Source organism: Balaenoptera borealis, assembly GCF_965194805.1.
Source record: "Balaenoptera borealis genome assembly, chromosome: 10".
NCBI lineage: Eukaryota > Metazoa > Chordata > Mammalia > Artiodactyla > Balaenopteridae > Balaenoptera > Balaenoptera borealis.
Window position 1 is genome coordinate 108305837 of NC_138874.1, and position 23189 is coordinate 108329025.

General features: G+C 42.8%; 2 long non-coding RNA genes across 2 annotated transcripts in view; one reads left to right on the top strand and one right to left on the bottom strand.

Annotated features, from left to right (window-relative positions):
- Positions 1-23098, top strand: part of LOC309635580 — a 32920-nt gene extending 9822 nt beyond the window's left edge. Inside the window, exons 2-4 of the long non-coding RNA XR_014248893.1 lie at positions 4993-5072; positions 7581-7635; positions 11294-23098. This is a non-coding gene — a long non-coding RNA (uncharacterized lncRNA). The remainder of the gene's footprint in view (positions 1-4992; positions 5073-7580; positions 7636-11293) is intronic.
- The window catches only part of LOC309635585, a 712727-nt gene that overhangs the window by 564483 nt on the left and 125055 nt on the right, over positions 1-23189 (bottom strand). The gene's annotated exons all lie outside the window — the stretch shown is intronic.

Genomic DNA, 23189 nt, shown 5'->3' on the forward strand with positions numbered 1-23189 from the left:
CAAGGGCTTTGTAGTTAATAGATATTGTTTAATAATCATTAGGACCAGGTGGCCTTTATGCTCTGTTGGTCCCCAAACAATGATGAAAACCTTTGCTGATGTATTCCTGGCACCCATGAGACTAGTTACCATTTATAAATCTTGACTTAGGAATGCACTTCATGTTTCCAAGCACCTACCCCCATACCCTAGGATAACAGTAAAATTGTCCCAGTAGCCGCTCGGCAGTGCAGAGTGCAGGTGTTAATGCTTCCAGACAGCTGACCGCCCTATCCCGCCCTGTAATTTACCCTCTAATGAGGGTAATGAACTGATGCATTGATTATATGGCGCCACCTGTCTCATTTTTCAGTCTCAAGATGCCTTCTCAGTTCGGTGGGCACTTTTGGTTCCCTCCAGTCTCCAACACACTAGTTGTTTGAACTACTCTTTCCCTACCGATTTTAAAGCCACCTGTCATGTACCAGCTCAAACACATATATGTGGCTCTGTTTCCAGGCTGCCTGACACGGTTCTTTGGACTCCCTGTCCAATGCTGAACCCATTTATTTACAGTGCCTGCTTTACTAGCAGATAAGTTATATTCCCCCAGCTTTCTCCATTTCCACACACATGGCCACATTCTTCAAATTTGTCTTAGCATTTTGTCAAATTCTGTGAAAAACAATGTCAAGACTTGTATTAGATAGGCAATGAAATAATAAAGGTAATATGTCTTCTTTATAATATCAAATCTTCCTACCTACAAACTGGTATTTAGATCTTCTACATCTTCCAATAAAGTTTTTTTGTTTACCTTTTTTCTTTTATCTGCAAAGGCCTGTTACAAATATGAAGTTTAGGTTTCTTTTAAAATTGCACGTTCTATGTAATAGTTTCTGGGATATAGGGATGATATTGATTTTTTATATTACACTTCTGTCCAGCAACTATATAGAACTGTCTTATTTGTTCTTGTAGCTTCTCTGTAGATCCACTTAAAATTTTTGTGTCAACAGAAATTTTGTCTGCAAATAATGGCAATTTTGTTTCTGCCTTTGTAGTTCTCATACATTTTGTTTCTTTTTCTTATTTTATTATACTGACTTAAAACTAATGCAAAGTTGAATAGAAGCAGTGGTTGAAGCAGTGCAGGTTTTATTGAATTCAAAAGGAATATGTATAATGTTCTACTCTTTAGGTATGATATCTCCATATATTTTAGGCAAACTCTTTATCAAGTAATGATGTTCCCTCCTATTCCTAAATTTCTATTTTTTTCTTTACAAATGGATGTTAAATTTTGATTTTTTTTTTTTTTTTTTTTACGTTTGAGAAGCAAGGCAGTCACATATGTAGAGAACGGACTCTGGAGTCAATATCTGGAATATAATAAACATTGGGTGACACGTTCCTTTCACGGGCACATGGTTCTCAATCTTGGCGCCAGCATCTCTTTGCACTCTCTTTTTTTTTAATTTAGAGACATATTTTGGTTATTTTTTATTTTATTTTATATTTTGGCCGAGCTGCACAGCTTGTGGAATATTAGTTGCCCAACCAGGGATCAAACCCCGGGCCCACGGCAGTGAAAGCGCTGAGTCTTAACCACTGGACTGCCAGGGAATTCCCTCTTTGTACTCTTAAAAAGATTGAAGACCGAAAAGAGCTTTTGTTTTTGTGGGTTATGTATCAATACTTATCATGTTAGAAATTAAAACTGAGAGGTTTTTAAAATATTGATTGATTCATTTTAAAATGATAAGCCCAAACAACAAAATTAAGCCCAATCCATATTAAGTAACATAATTTTTTATTTAAAACAACATATTCTCCAAAACAGAACCAAGGGGAATAGGTGTATATACTATACCTATTAAATTTACTCCAGTCTATTTTCAAGTATTATTACAGCTCTGCACGATTACATATAGCATCTCCCAGCCTTTGTGCTATTGTAGTCATACATTTTATTTCTACCTATGTTATAATCTACATAATATCTTGTGATTATTTTTGCTGTAAACAGTTCATTTTATTTAAAGAAAAATTGAAAATAACACCCACAAAAAAGTCTTTTAAACTGACTCACATGCACACAACCCTGGGATCTGATGGCAAGCTTTGATTTCCAAAGCAGTGTTTTCAGCTGCATGTGTATTAGTTGTGACAGCTGCATCATGCAAGAACCTGCACAAAAACAACGTGCTAAATGGTGAAAGGCTTAGGAGGGCTTCTCTTGCTGGACCATATGCACTCTTCATGTCTTAGTTATTCTGATTTAGAGGAAGCAAAGAAGAAAGCCTTACTCTGCAGTGTTTTCTTAATTTTCTTCCAGTTGCTTCCTTGACCTACCCTTCGAAATGTAGGTAAACAGGGGAAAGAGTTGCCCTGCTCCAACAGTGGGTCACAGCCACCACTTCCACAATGGCCACGGGACCCCTAGCTCCTCGTGACTTATTGCTATTATCCAAATTCTCTCCCTGCCCCGTGTCCTGCACCCCAAGCCTGGCCTAACCTAAAAGGAGTTTGATGAGAGGAGAGATGAGATGGTCAAAAGAATCACAGAGGCGCCCTGCCACCACCCTCCCCAACATGTCCTTCCCTGGGACCGGGGGCTCTTCCAAATAGCCTGCCTTTCCCGGAGCCCTCTCCTCAATGATCAGAAAAATCAGTGGATCAGAGAGTCTCGGAGGGAAACACTATGCTTTGTCTGCATCTTTTCTTCTTTCTCCTCTCTTCCCTTCCTTCCTTCTTTCCTTTATCTCTCTCATGAACATACACTGAGTACCACGGAAGACGGAATAGTGGTCCCCCGACGTGTCCATGTCCTAATACCTGGAACTGTGACTTGGTTACCTTCCATGGCAAAAGTGATTAAGGGGGAGCACAGCAAGAGTCAGAGTCAGAGAAGGAAGCGATGTGACGACAAAGCAGAGAGAGATTTGAAGATGCTGCCCTGCAGGCTTTGAAGACAGAGAAAGGGGCCAGGAGCCACAGGATGTGAGGGACACAGCTCTAGAAACTGGACGAAGCGAGGAACCGATTCTCCCCTAGAGCCTCCGGAGGGAGTGCAGCCTTGTCAATACCTTTCAGTTCAATGACACGAGCCTGAACTTCTGACTTCCCAGAACTTCAAGAGAATAAATTCGTGTTGTTTTAGACCACTAAGTTTGTGGTCATTTGTTACAGCAGCAATAGGAAATTAATTCAAGCACCCAGCGGTGTATCTGGTAAAAATCAAAGCTCAGAAGGAAGGCCTGGGCTCGGATGGACCGGTGGTGCAGCCACTGGTACAAGGGATGGTCAAAGCCACAGGAGTGGACAGAGTGGATGACAGGGAGGGAGGGAGCTCCACACACCACACCCCGATGCCCCGAACAGGGCTGAACCCTAGACAGCACCGTGGGGAGTAGGCATTGGATGCAAAAGAAAGACATGACTTGCAGTTAGAGAAGAGAGAGTGGGGTGCTGCTACTTTTCAGAAGTCAAGAAGAAGTGTCATGAAAATGGTTTTCCATCTTTTATCCTGGGCCTTAAGTTTTCCTTTTCTTGGCTGTTAATGGGTAGGTCTTTAACTGCAAAATGTCCAAATCCATGGAGACAGAAAGTAAGTTAATGGCTGCCAGGGACTGGGGAGGGTAGCGCAGAGTGACTGCTAATGGGCATGGAGTTTCCTTTTTGGGTGATTAAAATGTACTGGAATTAGTGGGAGTAGTTGCACAGAACCCAAGAGGAACCTGATGCCTCCACGTTGTAGGTGTTCCTTCTCACACGGAGGCTCTTGGCCATCCCTGCTCCTGGCTTTTCTCAGGGTTCCCTCTGTGACCCTCTCCCGCATGGAGGAGAGACAAGTGAAGGGTAGGCAGGGTGAGGTGTGTCACCTGGAGAACTCCTAGCATGGGGGAGGTGTTTCTTCCAGGCGAGGTGACAGATTGCCATGGGACACCAGCCAGATCCTTTGGGTTGACTTCCAACAGCAGGTGGTGTTTGCTAATCAGAAAGGAAAGCGTGCTGCAGTGATTCCAAAACTGAAGAACAGATGGCACATGGTGAACCCCTCTAAAACCCAGGACCCACGGAAATTGTCCAACCAGACACCCCTTCCAACATGTGGAGCGGCACGTGGAGTCCCCAGAACTCTGAGGATCGGTTCAGAGATGACTCTGCTTCTGGCTGGTTCTCTAAGGCACAAGGTTCCTCAGTGTTTCCATCTGTAAAATAGGTTCTGGGTTGCCATGGAGCAATTCTGAAGATGTTTTAATTAAAACCAGGGAGATAACGACTTCCAGGACTGGGTCATTAATAATATGGAAAGTGGCATAAATTTCATAAATTTCTGGTAATGGAGGGAAACCCTATTCTGGGCAAAATATTTGGACTCCCTAAAACTTTTGCTCTATACCTAATAGTTGCTCAATAATAGTATTATTGATAGACTATAAACAAGAAAATATGTTTCTCTAATTAACTGTGCCTCACTTGAGCTGTGACTTATTTCTGGTCTTATGAAAAGAGAATGATTATTTAACAAGAGCAGTTGCTGATTTATCAAAATCATACCTTTTTCTGAAATTATTTGCCTGCCCAGGACACCTTTATAAATCCATAGTAGTGGCTTTCACAAAAGGGAGTTTATTTTGATTTCTCTATCAGCTGGATCAGTAATCAGAAAAATTATTTTGAGGGGATTATTTCAAGATCATGTCAAATAACACAGGGATCCTTCGGGAGGCATTTGCATAAGTTTCCTAAAACACAACTTGTAAACAGCAGCAACAGCTGACCACAGTGGGGACAGGGGACCCCTTCTCTTACCACCCAGCTTCCCCCCTCCTAAAATGGGTTTCCTCCTCAACATTTAATTCTCCCTGTCCTCACTGTAATCAGTCCTGGATGGAGACTTGCAAAACACACGTGTTCTAAGCATGATTAGAACCTTCTAAGAGGTGACCTTCATCATCTTCAATTTATGGGAGACTTAAAGAGTTGTTTGTTCCCTCTCTTCTGCAGTGGTAGCAACAAGAAAACATGGCAGAGATTAGAATCACTGGATGCTGGGCTTCCTCTGCATGATGGCTCACTCTCAACAGGTGAGGCAGGGGGCTCAGGTGTGACGCCCCACAGGCCCTCCTCTCTGCACCCCAGCATCTCAGACAGACACCTCACCTACGCAGACTCTTGCTTTCCAAGAGTAATCTCTCCACCATACTCCAGTGTCCAACCCCTCCTCCCTCCTCTCACATTTGGCCCTTAGCCCAACCCTCTCTGCATCTCTCCTTCACATTTCATCAACACTTAGTGACTCTCTGCTACGTGTCAACAGTTAAAGAAGTGACAGTCACCCAAGGAATCTAGGAATACCCAAATTTACCTGCCAGTAGCCAGTCTTTTTTTGAGGTTCCCAAGAAATAGATACGGCGGGCAAATGACCAAGTATTGGACACTTTTTGTTACTTCTTCGGGATTGTCTTCAAATAAGGTGACCAGCTGTTCTGGTTTGCCTGGGACTGAGGAAGTTTCCAGGACATGGAACTTTAAAACCAGGACAACCTCAGGAAAAACTGCGGCAAATTGCTCACTGTTATGGATTCAATGTGTCTCCCCCAAAATTCATATATCAAAGCTTTAACTCCTGGTACCTCAGAATGTGACCTTTTTTGGAAATAGGGTCATTGCAGTTGTAATTAATTAGTAATTAGATGAGGTGATCTTTGAGTAGGTTGGGCCCCCTAGTCCAATATGGCTAGTGTCCTTATAAAAAGGGGATATTGGGAGACAGGAATGCACGCAGGGAGAGCGCCATGTGAAGTTGAAAGTCAAGACTGGGTGATTCAGCAGATGCCAAGAAAGCCAAAGCTAGCTAGCTACCCACCAGAAGCTGGGAGAGAGTCCTGGAGCAGATTCTCCATCCCAGCCCTCAGAAGAAACCAACCCTGCCAACAGCTCGGTCTTTGACAAAAGTCGGCTCATTTTGCAGACACGGTGGATGGTTGCAGACAAAGGGAAGTGGTAAGGCAGACTTTGAGGAGTCAGGATGGTGAAGACACAGACAGGGAGCAAGGTCACTTAGAGCTTCTTTAGGGGCTGGAGCTTTTGAGGATTGACTGGGCAGTAGGAACCCGAGGCCTGTTCCCATGTGGCACACTGGGACTGGGGCTGTGGGCGGGGCTTAGGCAGGACTTCCCATGGGAATGAGTCAGGAGCGAGCCTCCCGGTCCCAGCAAAGATCTCCTGACAAGGAAGCTCTGGAGCCACCTGCCCTCAAGGGCACCTCGATGCATTCCTTAAACAGGGAATGTGACCCAAAGGCCAGAGGAGCCTTCGATGAATGTTCTGGACTCTGCCATACCTTCCAAGCCTGGGTACAATCCAGAGGAGGGGAAGGAGGACCCCTGTTCCATGAGCAAGGCTGAATTTCCTGCCAGTCAGGTTGGTGGGAGCGCAGAGCCAATTAAAGTTGATTTAGGAGAATAAGAGCACTGTGACATTTCTTATGTGCACAGATGTAGGGTAACATTCAAATCCACTGCGTTCAGTGATTGAAACAAGATGTATCAATACTTTCAACTCTTGTACTCTTAAGGTCCAACAGGCCGATGTCCCCAGGCCCATTCTTCTCCCAGCTACCTTGCCTCAGCTGACCCCACAGGTCCTATGGAGAGAGACACTTCTTCCCATAAACCCCAAACAGAAGTTAGTTTAGGGGATTCCTGCAGTGCTACAGCTGTGCTCTGAATCACAGGGAGAGTGTAGCCTGGGGAGGTGGGGATGGGAGATGAAAAAAAGACGGAGAAGCCCCAAAGAATGGGAGACAAGAAGAAGAAAGCTGATTTGTAAAGCCGCCCTCCAGAGCTCTCCAGGGCCTCTCTAGTACTCCAGGAGGCCACCTCAACTCCATGGCTTGCCTTTCTGCCTACTATTTCTGGCTTCCACTCACAGGCCAGGGTGCCTATCAGGCTGGATTATAGCCCATAGCTCACTGCACTGTCACATTTGCCATCTGCAAACAGAAGGGAGTGTATTTCAGCTGGGGACAGGGAGAACTCAGGATCCATGACAAGGAAAAATGGAATGCAGCAGAGGAGAAAACTCCAATGCGAGCTCTCTGGGGAGCTGGGGGCATCCATCTTCCTCTTCTGGTTGTCAGTGGCAACTCTCTGCCTACAGCTTCCACCATCTCTCTAAAGGAGAAAGAAACACGGCACACTTATTTCCCTCTTTTAATTGCAGAATTAAAAGGATGTGTGATAAAGCCCTACATGAACCTCACAACCTAATATTTTACCTTATCAGCATCACGTCCTCCAGATTGGGTCGGGGGAGCTCATTTCTTTTCACAAGACCTCACCCCTGATTGTAGCCTATTTAACTTTCACGACTATTTTCTAGCCACCAGCCCGTTTCTCCATAATTAGTCTTAACACAGCCAGACACTTTATGCCTCAAAATATCTACTGTTATCTTCCCAAAACCCACGAGCTTTAACCAGGGGATTTGATCTTGAGTTCAAAAGAGAAATCAAGAACAAAACAATTCTAAGATAAGAACTAAACTAATGACAGTGTTTTATTGCTTGCTACTTGTGTTCGTTTCCCCAGAGACGGAGCACGGTGGAGGGGAGCCCCACGCTGGAGCACGGTGCCCAAAGCACTGGTGAGTCATGGCCAACAGCAAGATGGGTCACAGGCAATTACTGCGACACATTAAAGCTTGTGACTAAATCTTTTTTCTAATAAAACAGAATGCAGCCAAGGTTATCCTTACAAGGAAATAACTTTCACTCACATTCTGATATGCCCTCCTGAGTGGAAGAAAAAAGGGTCAAGTGCAGACAGCACATCCCGAACCCTTCGACCACCTCGGCTCTTCCTTGGCTCAGGACACACCTTTACTGATGCCTGTTAACAATGACGGTAGTTAGATATGGTTGTAGTAAAAAAAAATTTTCAGGTTTTTCTGGAAGTCTAGATATACCCCTGGGGGTGTATTTATGTGACGCCATCCGTCTCCTGTCTTATGACAGAGTCATTGGGCGTGGACTCGCTTTGCTCCCCAGAGGCGCCAGCCTCTCTGTGTCTCACTTTACACTTCTTAAAAGTGACCATATCACATGGCCTCCCTCACAGGGTGCTTGCCAAGATGAAATGAACTGTAGAAGATCCTCGATTGCCAAAGTTCAAGTGATGGGCTTTCAAAACCGGCTGCAGAGCAAAAGCTTTTCAGCTGTGTCTGAAAACCAACAGATGGTGCTAGATGTCACCTGTGTGGATGACGGAGGGACCCAGAACAGCCTCTGGGAATCTAAAGTGTCCGGGAGTTCTTGGAAAAAAATGCACCTTTAAGTTGGGAGGGTTTGAAGTCATTGCCAAGACACACGAGGCAGCATTTCATCTTTACTGCTGCACTGGCCTCTGCCACGAGCACGTTTTAACAGTGAACTCAATAGTAGGGGGCCATTTGTCCAGGTATATGCCCGGTGTCGTGAAGTAATTGTAAATAGCGTCTCCTTTCAGAGTCAGTGTCCTAATTTGCAGGATAACATATCTGGTCACCCTACCGAGTAGGACCCTTGAGAAGCCATTCATTTCAGAGTCAGTATCTGATGGCTGCTTCCAAAGCTGTACTTTGCATCCTTGACAAATGACACACTGCATCAAGAGGGGCAAGATAGGATGATTTTTCTATTTTGACTTAGAATCCAAGTGCTAGTTTATGTAGTACAGGAGTTCTCAACCTCAGCACTGTTGACATTTGAGGCTGGCTAAAAATTCTTTGCTGTGGGCGCTGTCTCGCGAGCTGTAAAGCGTTTAGGGGCATCCCTGGCCTCTTCCTGCTAGATGCCAGTAGCACCCTCTGCCCCTGCCCTGTTTGTGACAGCCAAAAATATCTCCAGACATTGTCAAATGTCATTTGGGAGGTAAAATCATCCCTGTTGGAAAACCATGGACGTGAAACTTCTGACAATAGGATTTAGTGTGCAAATCTGAGTAGCTTCAGCCTCAGACAGTCATGGTTCCTGAAATAGCACTTGACTTCAGAGGATGAGAAACACTTACGTTTAAGGTTTGGAAGAATATACTGGTGGTCATGAGCTCCAGATTTAGAATCAGACAGATTTGGATTTGACGTGGCTCTACCACTTACTACGTAGCCTTGTACAAGTTACTCAACCTTTCTGAGCCTCAGTTTTCTCATTTGTAAAATAGATTTAGGGACTTCCCTGATGGTCCAGTGGCTACGACTCCGTGCTCCCAAGGCAGGGGGCCCAGGTTCAATCCCTGGTCAGGGAACAAGATCCCACGTGCCGCAACGAAGATCCCACGGGACACAACTAACACCCAGTGCAGCCAAATAAATAAATAAATAATTTTTTAAAAATAGATTAAAAAAAATTTTCTATCTCCCAAGGTAGTTAGGAGGATTAAAAGAGACATGACATATAAAGTATTTTAAGTGTTTCAGGAACACAGTAAGCACCCAATAATATTGTAACCACGATGATGGTTGCTATTAGCTGTTATTGTTATTAGACGGGCAGACTCACATGACGGTTGAATGGGCTGCTGTGTTCTGAAAGGTACTATGGGCAAGGCAAGTTTCTTAGGAACAGGCCCTTTAAAAGAAAAATAATTATACATTAAATAATTGGACCTGTCATATCGTTCTGCTGGAAACCTGCTTCCCAGGTGTCTGATTTGGTAAACAAGTGGGTACGTGTTTATTGTACTAAAGGATTCTTGAGACCCATGGTGTATGAGTCTCAATATCGCCTGGTCTCTATGGCACAACCCCACCTCTCCCAAAACCTAACCTAAGCCCCAACTGAGGAGGTAGTCACCGAGCCCCTGAGCCCAGGACTAAACTGTCAACCCTTTGTCACACACAGTGGCCCATGCTTCAGGTGACAGTCCTTTTGTGTCAAAGTCTACGCCAGACTGTGCTATGCCAAGAGGGCATGAGTCATTTGTGGTCCTAGGATAGTCCCTGAAGCTCAGCTTATAGTAATGACCAATCCTGCACTTTGCCTCTATCCCTGGCTGTGCTCATAAATCTTTACTTAACCCTCTCTGAACATCGACATCTTCACCTGTAAAATAAAGACGAATAATACCTACTTCTCAGGTGACTGTGAATATTAAATAAGCTCATTAGAATGTTCGGCATGGCACCTGGACATAGTAAAGGCCTTACGCGTACTTGTTGTCTGACCGCCTCTCAGATGTTCATGGATATGAAACGAAGCAATGCTGGCACAGTGCCCGCCGTGGCCCAATAGCTCATGGGTCCCCTTCCGCCCCTTCCCTCACCCCTTGGTCCTTGGTCCTTTAACACCCTCGGTGAGGAATTTGCTGGGGAACCCAAGGTGCCTGGGCTGAGCTTCCTCGTCCTCTCCCCGGTGAGTGCAAGGGAGCAAAGAGAAAAGGGGGCGCAGAGTGAGATTCACCACGGCCTCAGCCTGAGCACCCAGAAGGCCACTCTGTGAGGGAGACCTCAGAGGCAGAAGACTCTCTCTCCACCGACCGAAAATCCCACCTCACTCCGATATAAAGCAGGACGGAGAATGTATTATCTTAACGGCAGGGCCAACTTAGCCAATAGGAATGGTAGGCTGGTGTCCACGGCGCACGGAACTTTTAAGGACCTATGAGCAAGTTTTAATTTCTCTTAAAATCAGAATTAAAAAAAAATACAATCCAGCTAAAATTACATTTTTCTTATACCAACACAGTCATAAATATGATTTTATATATATATAAATATATAATATATAAATAAATTAGATAGATAGATAGATGAAAGAAGTGGCCCATGAAGGCAAAAATTCTTTAGGCCCACTAAAGTTGTAATGTGTCCCTGCCTCACAGCTAAGTGTTCAATAGGTCTTAGGAAGACCTCAATGTTTAGCTTGAAGGCTGGATGTTAATTTGGGATTTGTGGGGCTCCAAAATCACCTTCCTGATCTCCCCCTCAACTTGTCATAAAGTAAATTTTGTGCAAGTGGAGTTTAAGTGAAAAAGAAATCAAACAGGAGCCAAGTTCCAAATTGACACAAGTGATGCAGAGTCAGCAGCACAACCTAAAGCAGCACCAGGGAGGCAGCCTGGGGACCCTGCTCCAGCAGTGATCTGCAGTAATGGTGGGAAAGGCTTTGAATCTGGGGTTTCAATGACAATCTTATCCAGAACGCAAGGGGCGGCAGGTTCCTACCCACCATCAGAGTCACGTGCTACAACCACCCCATCACCTTACACCTCCTACTGTCACTTTCACAGTTGATTCTCTAATTCCTAATTTGTTTATGTATGTTTAGATACAACAGAGAAGGCACCCCTGATGTGAATTATCCTCAGTGTATGTCCTCAACAATCCTCATGAGGGCCAACGCTCTCCCAGGGCAGGGATGGGAGTCAGGGAGAGGAAGACCTGAAGCCTGAGTGAGCAATGCTTCTACCCGAAACCTGTGGGGACTGGAGCACTGGTTTGTGGTTGCAAATGGCTACTAGGAGCGGGGGATGGGGAGTGACTGCTAATGAGTTTCTTTTGGGATTGATGAAACTTTCTGGAGTTAGATAGTAGTGATGGTTGCACAATCTTGCAAATATTAAAGGAAAGAAAAGAAAAGAAAAGAAAAAGGAAAACAGCTGAATTAAAAAAAAAAAAGTAAAAGTGGGGCAAGTCCAGTGCAGACTTTGGGAACAGCTGGATGTATGGCCTCCACAATATCCTCAGGCCCCGTCTCTTTCCATCTGCAGCTCTGCTCTGCTTTGGGTGGCTCCGCTCTCAGACTGACCGCTGTCTCCACTCAGGGGCTCCTGCAGCTCTAGGCTTACATCCTCCCGTCTCTGAGTGGAGCCCAGAGAGGAGTTCTCTTAACATTGCAGAAATTGTTGTTTTCAGCTTGATTGTGCCCATTGCCTTGTCCCTGAGTCAGACATCGTGGAGGTGGAATTTGCTGATTGGCTTAAGCCTGAGTCACATACCCACCCATCTCAGTCGCTGGGGGTGGGTTGGGGATGGGACAGAGGGAGTTGACAACCTCAAGCAAACCACAGGCAGTGAGAGTGGGGGATGGGTGGGTGGCTCCCAAAGGGTAAATGGAGTGTTGTTACCAAAAGCAGGAATGGAGATTAACTAGGCAAAAACAACGGAGATGGAGTAAGTAGCTGGGTGACCTTGAATTAGTCTCTATGCCTTAGTTTCCCCACCTGTAAAACGAGAATAATAGTAGTACCTGCCTCCCCAGGTAGTGATAAGGATTACATGAGTTAAATGATATATACCACTTAGATAGAACACAGCAAGCACAGTGCAGTGTTAACTAACATTATTTCTATCTGTAATATCATCTGTTCGTAAATTTCTATAATGAGCTCCAGTTATTTACTTCCTCACCAGAGTGGCTCTTTCTTTAGCTGTCAGCAATTTTTGAGTGCTCTTTAGCAACAGTCCGTCAGCTCTTGATTTTTGGTATAAAATGACTAGAAAGCAGTTTGCCAATTTGTACGTAAGACTGAAGTAATCATAACAGCCCCGGTAATTGCTGTAAGATTACTAGGATGGTGCGATAATCCTGGCCAGCCTTTCTCCTAAGTCTAAATTCCAGGCATTCTTGGTTTTAAAGGGTTCCTACAACGAGAATCCAGAACCACACCGAAGGGAATGTTCTAGATCAGGAATCTGCGTGCCTTGACAATGAGAATGCATAGTCTGACTATTCTTGCAGTTCCTTGGAGATTCACCGTATCTCCAAGAGAAAAGCAGCCTTTTGTGATTTTCATTGCTACCAGAGCCTTTCTTTCCCCCACTGGCTCCTCAAGCCAGAGAAAAATGGCAGGACTCTGGGTCTATACGTGTCACACTGCATTAGTGCTTATTTCTAGAGACAAATGGCTCCATTAAACCCTGGGAAAGCCTTCTTATACCTGGAAAACCAGCTGAAAATATTTAAATTGAATTTCACTCTCATAGCAGAAATCCATCTTTATAATACAGTCCCCAAAACTACTTCAAATGATTTTGTGTGAATAGTTTCTGAGATGTGATAAGAAATGACTGCTTTGAGAGAGGGGGGCAATGGATGATTATTTCATTAGCTTTGTTAGCCTTGGCACACCATGACATTATGAAAGGAATTAGCAGCCCTGTGGACTACTCAGGGTACAAATAAATATTTTAATGTAATTTGGAAGGTACTGCAATAAGGTCCAGCCTGGAAAATCCACTGCTTTCATTATGATGTGCTTATGGTTGAAAGTCAAATATCTGAAAATCAAAAATTAGTCCTACTCATTTTAGAGAGAAAATACAGTATATGACAATTTTCCAAACAAGGATTTATACAGGTGCTGCTGACCTCAAGGCCCAGGCAACATGGGGGGCTTGGTTAGAGCCCTCTCAGGCAGATTCTGGGGGCTGGGGCTGAAGGTGGCTTCCAGCTACCTGGGCAACAAAGGGGGAAGCACAAGTATTTATCCTGCGTCTAGACCCGCTGTATTACCTAGTGGGCCAGGGAGGATAGGGGGCAAGTAATTCCTAATCTGTAAATATCCCCCAGAGATTCATTAAGAATACTTCACAAGGGTGGCAGAAAGAAGTATATTTTCACCATATCAGGGCTGAGCAGATTCTCAGCCAGCTGCCGACATCCCCACCCCTCCTACACAGGGTGGGTCCATGGAGAGGGTCTTTAACCAGCTGCCTGCCAGCAAGCTCCAACCCTTATTTACTGGGAGAACTTAGGCAAGTTATCTTGTTACACTGAGCCTCAGTTTTCTCATCTGTAAAATCCGTATGCTTACTCGGGATGTGCTGTGAGGATTAAATGAAATGAGGAACGTGAAACACTGAGCACAGCGTCTGCCCCGTGAGTGTTGTCCCCCACCCCTTTCCTCTTTTCTAACATAGAGGAAGGAAGGGATTCTCAATTCCTCTTTAAAAAGCAATAACAAACTATCATAGGCTACACATTCCTGTTTGTTGTGAGTTTATAAGAAGCTGAGAAGTACAATTCTTTTCAAGAGAATGACACTCAGTTTTTCTGACCTCAAATTTTCTGTGTGACCTTTGATTGAGCCCCCTGGTCAGTCTGATTCCTAGTTACCTGGACCAGTTGGTCCCCATAGTGACTCCCAGCCCTGTCGTTTGCTGCCTTGATTCTCCCATATAGCTGAGGCTCTGCAGAGTGAACCTCTCAGGGACTGCTTGCAAGAACCTCTTTTTTTTCCAGAAGCATCTCCGCCATGCACACAACTATATGGGGGTCCTTTACGTTATTACAGAGCCTGGCTTCCTCTGGCCAGAGGGGGTTCTTCCAGGCACCCAGCCTGAACAGGTGAATCAAAATTCATCTCCATGAGTTGTTCCGGAATTGGGAAAGAGCTACGGGAAGCAGTGGAATCTAGCTCAAAGCTGCTGACAGCCACGTTGCCAGCAGTTTGGTGGAAAACAGGCTGCAATGAGAGAGAAAAGAGCCAACACAGAGAGAGAGAAGCAGAGAGCAAAGGTGTAGAGAGGGTCCAGACTCTAGTCAGTATTTGACTTTCTAATTTTAATTCCTCCAGATGCCTGCTGCACCCCTCTCCTTCCTGCAGTTTAGATGTTTCCTTCCTTAGTTTCCACGAGCCAAATTATTCTCTTTTTGCCAAAGCTAGTTTGAGTTGGATTTCTGTCCCTTGCAACCAAAATTCCTGACTTGGAGCACCATTTTTATTTGATGCAAATGTTCCTCATGTTTATTTGGGATGTCATGGTTGGTTGTTTGTTTGTGTGGGGTCTTTTTACATTTTATTTTATTATGGTGAGGACATTTAACATAATATCTAACTCTTAACAAATGTCTAAGTATACAATAGTGTTATTAACTACAGGTACATGTTTGTACAACAGATCTCTAGAACTCTTTCATCTTTCATAACTGAAACTTTATGCCCAATGATTGACAACTCTACAGTTTTCCCAACTCCTGGTCCCTGGCAATCACTATTTCATTCTTTGATGCTATGAATTTGACTATTTTTAGATACCTCATATAAGTGGAATGATGCAGTATTTGTCCTTCTGTGAATTCAGTAAAGTTGCAGGATACAAAATCAACATACAAAAATCAGTTGTGTTTTTATACACTAACAACAAACTATCTGAAAAGAAAATTAGGAAAACAATCCAATTTACAATAGCACCAAAAGAATAAAATATTCAGGAATAAATTTAACTAAGGAAGTGAAAGACATGTACACCACAAATGACAAAACATTGCTGAAAGAAATTAAAGAAGACACAAACAAATGGAAAGACATCTGTATTCATGGATTGGAAGAACTCATATTGTTTGAATGTCCATACTAGCCAAAGTGATCTACAGATACAATGCAAATCCTATCAAAATCCCGATGGTGCTTTTTACAGAAACAAAAAAAATTTCTAAAATTCATATGGAATCACAAAGGACCCTGAATAGTCCAATTAATCTGGAAAAAGAAAAACAAAGCTGGAGGCATCACACTTCCTTATTTCAAAATGTATTACAAAGCTAGTAATCAAAACAGTATAGTACTGACGTAAAGACAGACATATATACCAGGGGAACAGAATAGAGAGGCCAGAAATAAGTCCAAAAATATACGGTCAACTGATATTTGACAGGGGTGCCAAGAATACACAAGGGAGAAAGGATAGTCTCTTCAATAAATGATATTGGGAAAACTGGATATCTCTTTGCAAAAGAATGAAATTGAGCCCTTATCTTACGCCATACATAAAATGGAATTCAAAATGAATTAAAGAGTTAAACATAAGACCCAAAATTGTAAAACTCCTAGAAGAAAACATAGGGGAAAACTCCTTGAAACGGATCTGGACAATGATTTCTTGGATATAACACCAAAAACACAGATTAAAAAAAGCAAAAATAAAGTGAGACTACATCAAACTAAAAAGATTCTACACAGCAAAGGAAACAATCAATAGAGTGGAAAAGGCCACCTATGGAATGGGATAAAATAGTTGCAAACCAAATAAGGGCTTAATTTCTAAAATATATAAGGAACTCCTATAACTCAAGGAAAAAAAGCCCTAATAACTCTTTTTTAAAATGGACAAAAGACCTGAATAGATATTTCTCCAAAGAAGACATACAAATGGCCAAGTATATGAAAAGATGCTCAAGATCACTATAATCATCATCAGGGAAGTGCAAATCGAAACCACAATGAGATATCATCTCACACCTATTAGGATGGCTATTAAAAAAAAAAAAAAGTAAATGTTGGCAAGGGTGTGGAGAAAGTGGAACACTTGTACACCTTGGTGGGATGGCATGGCTTTTAATATTTTATTAAACCTGCTAGCATGCTACCCTTGAAATTCAGCTTCTGTTGCAACATGCTATTACTTCAAGGGAAAACTGGGAGTTCCTCAGGGGTGTACAATCCTCCGTCTCCAGGCCCAAAAGATATCTTTTCCATGAGGGTCTGATAAAGAAGAACATGCTACCACCAGCCCAGCAGGTAGAAGACAGAACAGTCTGGAGTCCCTCAGAATTTGTTATCTTCAGTTATGCCTATAAGTGTGGAGTTTATTACAGAGTAGATTTAACTTTCTGAGTAGGAAATACAAAGTGTTTCTCTAGCAGTTTGGACACACTCAGGCAGAGTAAAAAAGTCAACCATGACCTCAGGCTCTGGAGTTCTGCATTCTAGAACAGTTGGGCAGGGTTACGTTGGTGGTTCAGTTCTTAGATGGAGTGTTTTGTGAAGCATCAAAGACCCAACATTTTTCAAAATGTTCCAGGAAGAATCTTGTTTCCCAGGCAACAGCTTTTCTATTGCTGCCTCTCAGCTGACTCCCCACAAATTAATCATGAATATAAATGAAAGTGCTTCTCAAGGTAAGTGACAGCTGCCCTCCTTGCCCTGTTAGGATAGCAGTGGAGAAATCGAGATTTGAATAAGGTCTTAAGAAAATCAATGGCACAACTCAAGGCTAAGCATCCAGACTATAGCTGAGTGGCTGAAATGCTGGTCAGAACAGGGTCTGCCAAAGTCAAATGCTACAGGAGCAGGAATTGCCTTCATGGGAGCCTGATGCTTCCTGACAGGAGGCAGTGTGTACCTTCTGCATTTAATGACATCCCTGATGGGGAGTGTGGACTGCTCATTGGTTCTTATCAAAGAATGTCTTCAGACACTGCTGGCACCAATGTTTCATGCTATGATTTAACTTTTGGAGTGTGTATTATTTCCCGTGTCAAAAGATGTCAATCTGGGTAGCTTAGGCTGCAGTAACAGAAAACCAACTCAAACTGGATTAAACTGAACATCCACTTACATAAGAGGAAGTCCAAAGATAGGGTGGGCTTTGGGGTAGTTGATATCAGGCTCATGATGTAATTGAGACCCAGGCTCTTTGCATGACTCTGCTCTGATGTCCAGAGTCAACGGCATCCTAAATCCGGTTTTCCTCCTGGTCATAGGGTGGCTTTAGCAGCAACCAGGACTACATTCTCCCTTGTTCATATCCAACAGGAGAAAGGGAGAATCGTTTCTGAAAGCCTTTCAGAGGAGCAAGGAAGAAGGTTCACAGAAATTTCCAACAAAACACTTCTCATATTTCATTAGCCAGAATATTTCATGCCAATTCCTGAATAAACCCCTCGAATTCCTGAACGAATAAAGAAGAAGGGAACTCACTTGAACCAATCAGGCCCAAGCCTAGAGCCAAGGGTAGTGAAGTCAGCTTCTCCTGAGGTTTATGGATTATTTGGGAAGGGGTACATAGCTGAATCAAGTCTGAGTTCTATTAGATAAGACACAAGGGAAATACATGATATTTAGCCAATGTTAACTAGCTAAAAGTTTAGCTAATGGTATTTAGCCAATGTTAACTAGCTAAAAGTTTGTACAGCTCACTTTCCTTTCCAGGTTGCACTGTCAACACAAATACTCTTTTTAGTTTAATTCTTAAACTCCCACCTCTATATTTGTTATGGATGGAATGTTTGTGTCCACTCAAAATTCATATGTGGGAATCCTAATTCCCAATCTGTTGGGGCCTTTGGGAAGTAATTAGGTCATAAGGGTGGCGCCCTCATGAATGGGATTAGTGTCCTTAAAAGAAGAGACACAGGAGAGTTTGCAGTCTCTCCCTTTGCTCTCATCTTTGTGAGCATATGGTGAGAAGGTGGCTGTTCTACAAGCCAGAAAGCAGACGTCACCAAACACTGGATCTATCAGTACCTTGATCTTGTACTTTCCAGCCTCAGAACTGTGAGAAATAAATGTTTGCTGTTTAAGCCACCCGATTTATGATATTTTTGGCATAGCAATGCAAACTGACCAAGATAACATCCTTCACTCCACAATAAGCAGTAGGAACTCTCATCAGGAGAGGCAGGATGGGCAAATTGCTCATAGTGTCCTGAGAGCTCTTGCTGGGTTTGCCTTGTGGACCCCTGGTGTGGGACGGCAAAGTCCCAACTGGACAAAGGCATTGGCAACATCCCAGCACAATATACTGACCAGAGCAATGCTGCTCACACTCCAGTGTGCAAAAGAATCGAGGTGGGGGAGTGACCTGCTTCAAAATGCAGATCTCTGAGCCTTGAACCATGCGGCATCGCAATAGGAGCGAGTTACACGGGGGCTTCTTACAGGATTTGGGCTTGTGCTGGATGGTTCTGAAGAGAGCGCAAGGAAGCAGAGGCTAGTTCTGTATTGGATGTTGCCAAGAAGCCGGGTCAGTTCACCCATCCAGTATGTCAGCGAGCTTTGTTCTGGAGGCAGGAGGAATGAAGGTAGGGGGCACAGCACTGATGAGAAAGCAGCCATCCCCTGGAAGGGATCCTTAGTCATTTCGGCTGCCGAGGTTCGGCCTCATATAGAAGCATCGTTTGCGTGGCCTTGTCCCTGTTGCGTTGGAAACAGTGTTTATGTTCTGTTAAAAACATGACTATCTGATGACCAGAAGGGCTATTTTCACTTTCTCAAGGGTCATTATGTGCCAAGCACTGTCAGAAAAACATCCAATCCCTATGACAACACTGTTAGTAGGTATTTTTCTCACCATAACAGCTTAATAAATTCAGGTTCGAAAAGATGATGTGATTTCCTCAAGGCCACATAATTAGTGGTCGAGCAGAACATCAAACATAGGTCTACTTGGCTCCAAAACCCACATTCTCAATCACTCCACCTTAATCCTGCTTACAGCAAAGTGTAGAGCAGATTGTGGTATCAGTTTCTATTTTTCAGAAAAATCAAGTATGATACTATAAAAAATTTTCTAATGTTTCCATTCCTATAACTCCTTCATGGTTCTAATATTATTTCTGGGTTTTTTTCTTGCTTTTTTTTTTTAAGGATTGAAAGAGGGCTATCCATTTATTGTTCTTGTTTTCAAAAGAAGACTGCTTTGATTTATTAATCCCACTCTCTTTTACTACTCTATTTCTCTTTTGCCTTCATTCTATACCTCTATTTGGCAGGAGGAATTTATGTCTCTTTTCTAACACCCTAAATAAAATGCTTAATTTGGTCATTTTTTTTGTATCAATAAAAGCATTTAAGTGAATTAATCTGGTTGAGTTCAACAAATATGTATTGAAGGTCTACTCTGTGACAGGCATAGAACTAGGTAGAGGAAGGCACAGGATGACTGAGACATGAATATATGTCCCCAAGAGGCCTAGAGAAGGGAACAGGCATATTAAAAGATACCTTTTAAAATATATAAATGTCATGGTTATCTTCAGAGGGGATTAATACTGACTTTTTCTCTTTTGTACATTTTAAAAAAATCTCATTTCTTGTAGTTTCTTTTATTTTGCCTTATTTTATTTATGTATTTATTTTTGGCCGCACTGCATGGCTTGTGGGATCTTAGTTCCCTGACCAGGGAGCGAATGTGCACCCCCTGCATTGGAAGCGTGGAGTCTTAACCAGTGGACTGCCAGGGAAGTCCCCTCTTTTGTACATTTTTGTATTTACCAATATTTCAGTGATCATTTCTTTAGTTTAGCAATATTTCATTCATGAACATATGCTACTTATGTAATCAGAAGAATACAGGAAACTTATTTTTTTAAAGAAAAGCTATTTTGGCATAAAAGCAATGATATTTAGCCTTGAATCTGGAGATTCTAGAAAGACCTGGCAGAGAAGAGGACACCAGATCTGAGTTTTAAAAGAGGAGGAAGAAACAATCAAAGAAAGACAAAGGTTATTTCATGAAGAGGAATTGGCATAAACAAAGGCTCAGAAGCAGGAGAAAAGAGGCATTACCCCAGGTGATGGTGAGGTCCCCAAAGCCTGCCTTGGGGTCTGCCTGTTTCACCGCTGTGTCCCCAGCAATCGAGGATGGACAGATGGACTTCAGCTGGGCCTGCAGCGCTAGCTCTAACAGGCGCTCCGTGAACATGTGTGACGTGGAATGAGGATGGGTGAGCAGCAGCAGGAGGGGTAGGGCAGTAGTCAGGGAAGAACATGGTTTTCCAGGAGGATAGATTTGATCCCGAGGGCTATTGGGAACCGCTGTGCAGTTTTCAGAGAATAAAGGAAATTTTTACTGCACTTGGCACACTCCACTTTAGAAATAGCTACTGTTCAGGGATGGACAATTTCGCCACAATTTAAAAATTGATGTGTTATTATCACTTCCTTGAATCACTAAAGTTCATATTAAGGAACCTCCTACCTCCTGCTGTAGATTAATTAGCTCTAATGCAAAGCCTGCAATACCAATATAGCCCTGACGTGAATATATTACCATGTAAAGACTGTTCTTATGGGCTGAATAAAGCAGAGAGCCAATGGATTCCTCAACCATAGACACCATAAATGTCTTCGATAATGGCTGCTCTATTGGCTCTTTCTGTTCCGGCCTCAGCAGTAACTCACATCCTCTACCTCCTGAGCCCCCAGAGAGCACTCAGCTAGGAAAGGCAAGACTCAGAAGGAGAGCATTTTAATATCACTGCCGCTTTACCAGATGGCAAGTTACGGTAGGAAAGAAAACATTTCTCATATATGTGTGTGTGTGTGTGTATATATAGTATTCGTATTTGTAATTATGCACATATACATAATCAGAAATACAAATTTTCTTTTAGTGTACTGCTTCTCAATAAGTAGCACTGTTATTCAGTTCATCAGGATTTATAAAATGCCCCTTTATATAATTATGCAAGGATCCTAGTGGTTTTCCCTTTAAAATATATTAAGTGAAATTTAAGCCTGTATCCTACAGAGAATTAACTTTTACAACCACTACATTCTGCCGCAAGGAAGATTAATGACTTTTCCTTGTCTAATTTCTATTGAAAGCCTTCATGCAAATGAGACAGATGTGAGAGACTTGGCACATAGCAAAGTCAGATATGACTTTCCTAATGAATTTGGCTGGAAACCCCTAGGCATAACTTCACCCTCAAAACAGCATCCTTCAGAGGTAGGAGCTGAATTCTCAGTAATCGACTTGTTTGGCGACCACCTACTAGGTCTGTCTTGAGGCAGACGAGTGGGTCTGGACCAGCCTCCCAGGTGTTGAGCTCAATGACACACAAAGGACCAGGAAAGGCAAGGTGAGACTGGGAATCCCAGGCTCCCCACAGGGGTCATGTAGACAGTGAGTACAGATTCTGGGAGACAGTTCCTGCTGTACCCAATGTCCCTTTGGGAACAACATCAGGCCAGTGAGAGGAGCAGGATAAGCAGGAAGGAGGGATGACACCTCCCAGTCCTGGCACCTGGCTCAGCTCCAGATTTGGAATCACCTGGGGACTTCAGACAGGGCTCCTTTTCTTTGGCTTCTGACATCAGGCCTAGAGTCAGGTGTGTTATGACAAATACAGAACATCGTGTTGTCAAATGGTAATCTGGCAGTCAAGCAATGAAAGACATGCTTTCATTGTATGAAAAGGGCATACGATGGGCAGTGCATTTTATTCCATTAGAAAATGTTAAATTTCTGTATTTCCAAAAAGTTCACAAAATAAAGGGCAGATTACATTAGGGAAATATTTGCAAATGATTACATCTGATTATTGAGTGGAGAAGAGGAGAGTAAAAATAGTTCTTATAGTATGACCTCAGTTTTATAAAAAATAAAACATACATGCACTTTTTAAAGGAAGAAATATTTAGTCACTTAAAAGAAGCCAATATTACCAGGGATCATATATTTTTTGTATTTATGCTCTTCTGAAGCTTCCATATTTTCTACAATAAGTACTTATTTATTTTGTAATTTAGAAAAAATTAATAGTAAAAAAGAGACAGTTATACTCACTCCTGTGAATTATTTTAGGGAAATAACATAAAATTCAAACCAACTATAAGCATGAAGATATTTACTGTAGCTTTATCTTTGTTATTAAAAATGGAAATAACTTAAATATCAGGCAATAGTGGAACAGCTAAATAAGTTATTGTATATATATTCTGTGAAATATTGTGAAATCATTCAAATAATAATTATGATGACTATATAAGTATTACAATTATGATAGAAGTTTCAAAGAAAAAGATTAAGGGCTTCCCTGGTGGCGCAGTGGTTAGGAGTCTGCCTACCAATGCAGGGGGACACGGGTTTGAGCCCTGGTCCAGGAAGATCCCACATGCCGCAGAGCAACTAAGCCCGTGCGCCACAACTACTGAGCCTGCACTCTAGAGCCTGCGTGTCATAACCATTGAGCCCACGTGCCACAACTACTGAATCCCACGCACCTAGGGCCCGTGCTCCGCAACCAAGAGAAGCCACCACAATGAGAAGCCATGCACCACAACGAAGAGTAGCCCCTACTCGCCGCAACTCGCAGCAACGAGGACCCAACGCAGCCAAAAATAAATAAATAAATAAATAAATTTAAAAAAAAATAAAAGAAAAAGATTAATAAAATGTATGTGTATTATGAAATTGTGTAAAATATGTCTTCATTTGGACAGGATTGGGAGAAAAACAGGTGAATATAAAAAATTACATTAGCAACTAAAGATTGTGGATACATTTTTCTCTTTTAAAAAAATTGTGATATTGTTCTTTATATTTCAAAGGAGTAAAACTAGATGCTCTTAGATAAACACTTTCAGTATATGTCAGGGGGCTACGAGTGCCCTGCTTTGTCTTATGCTGGCTTCTAGGCCTCTTGATTTAGTCTGTCCACACTCAAGGCTTATTACAGGGCAGAGTTTGAATTACAAGTCAGTCGTCTACTC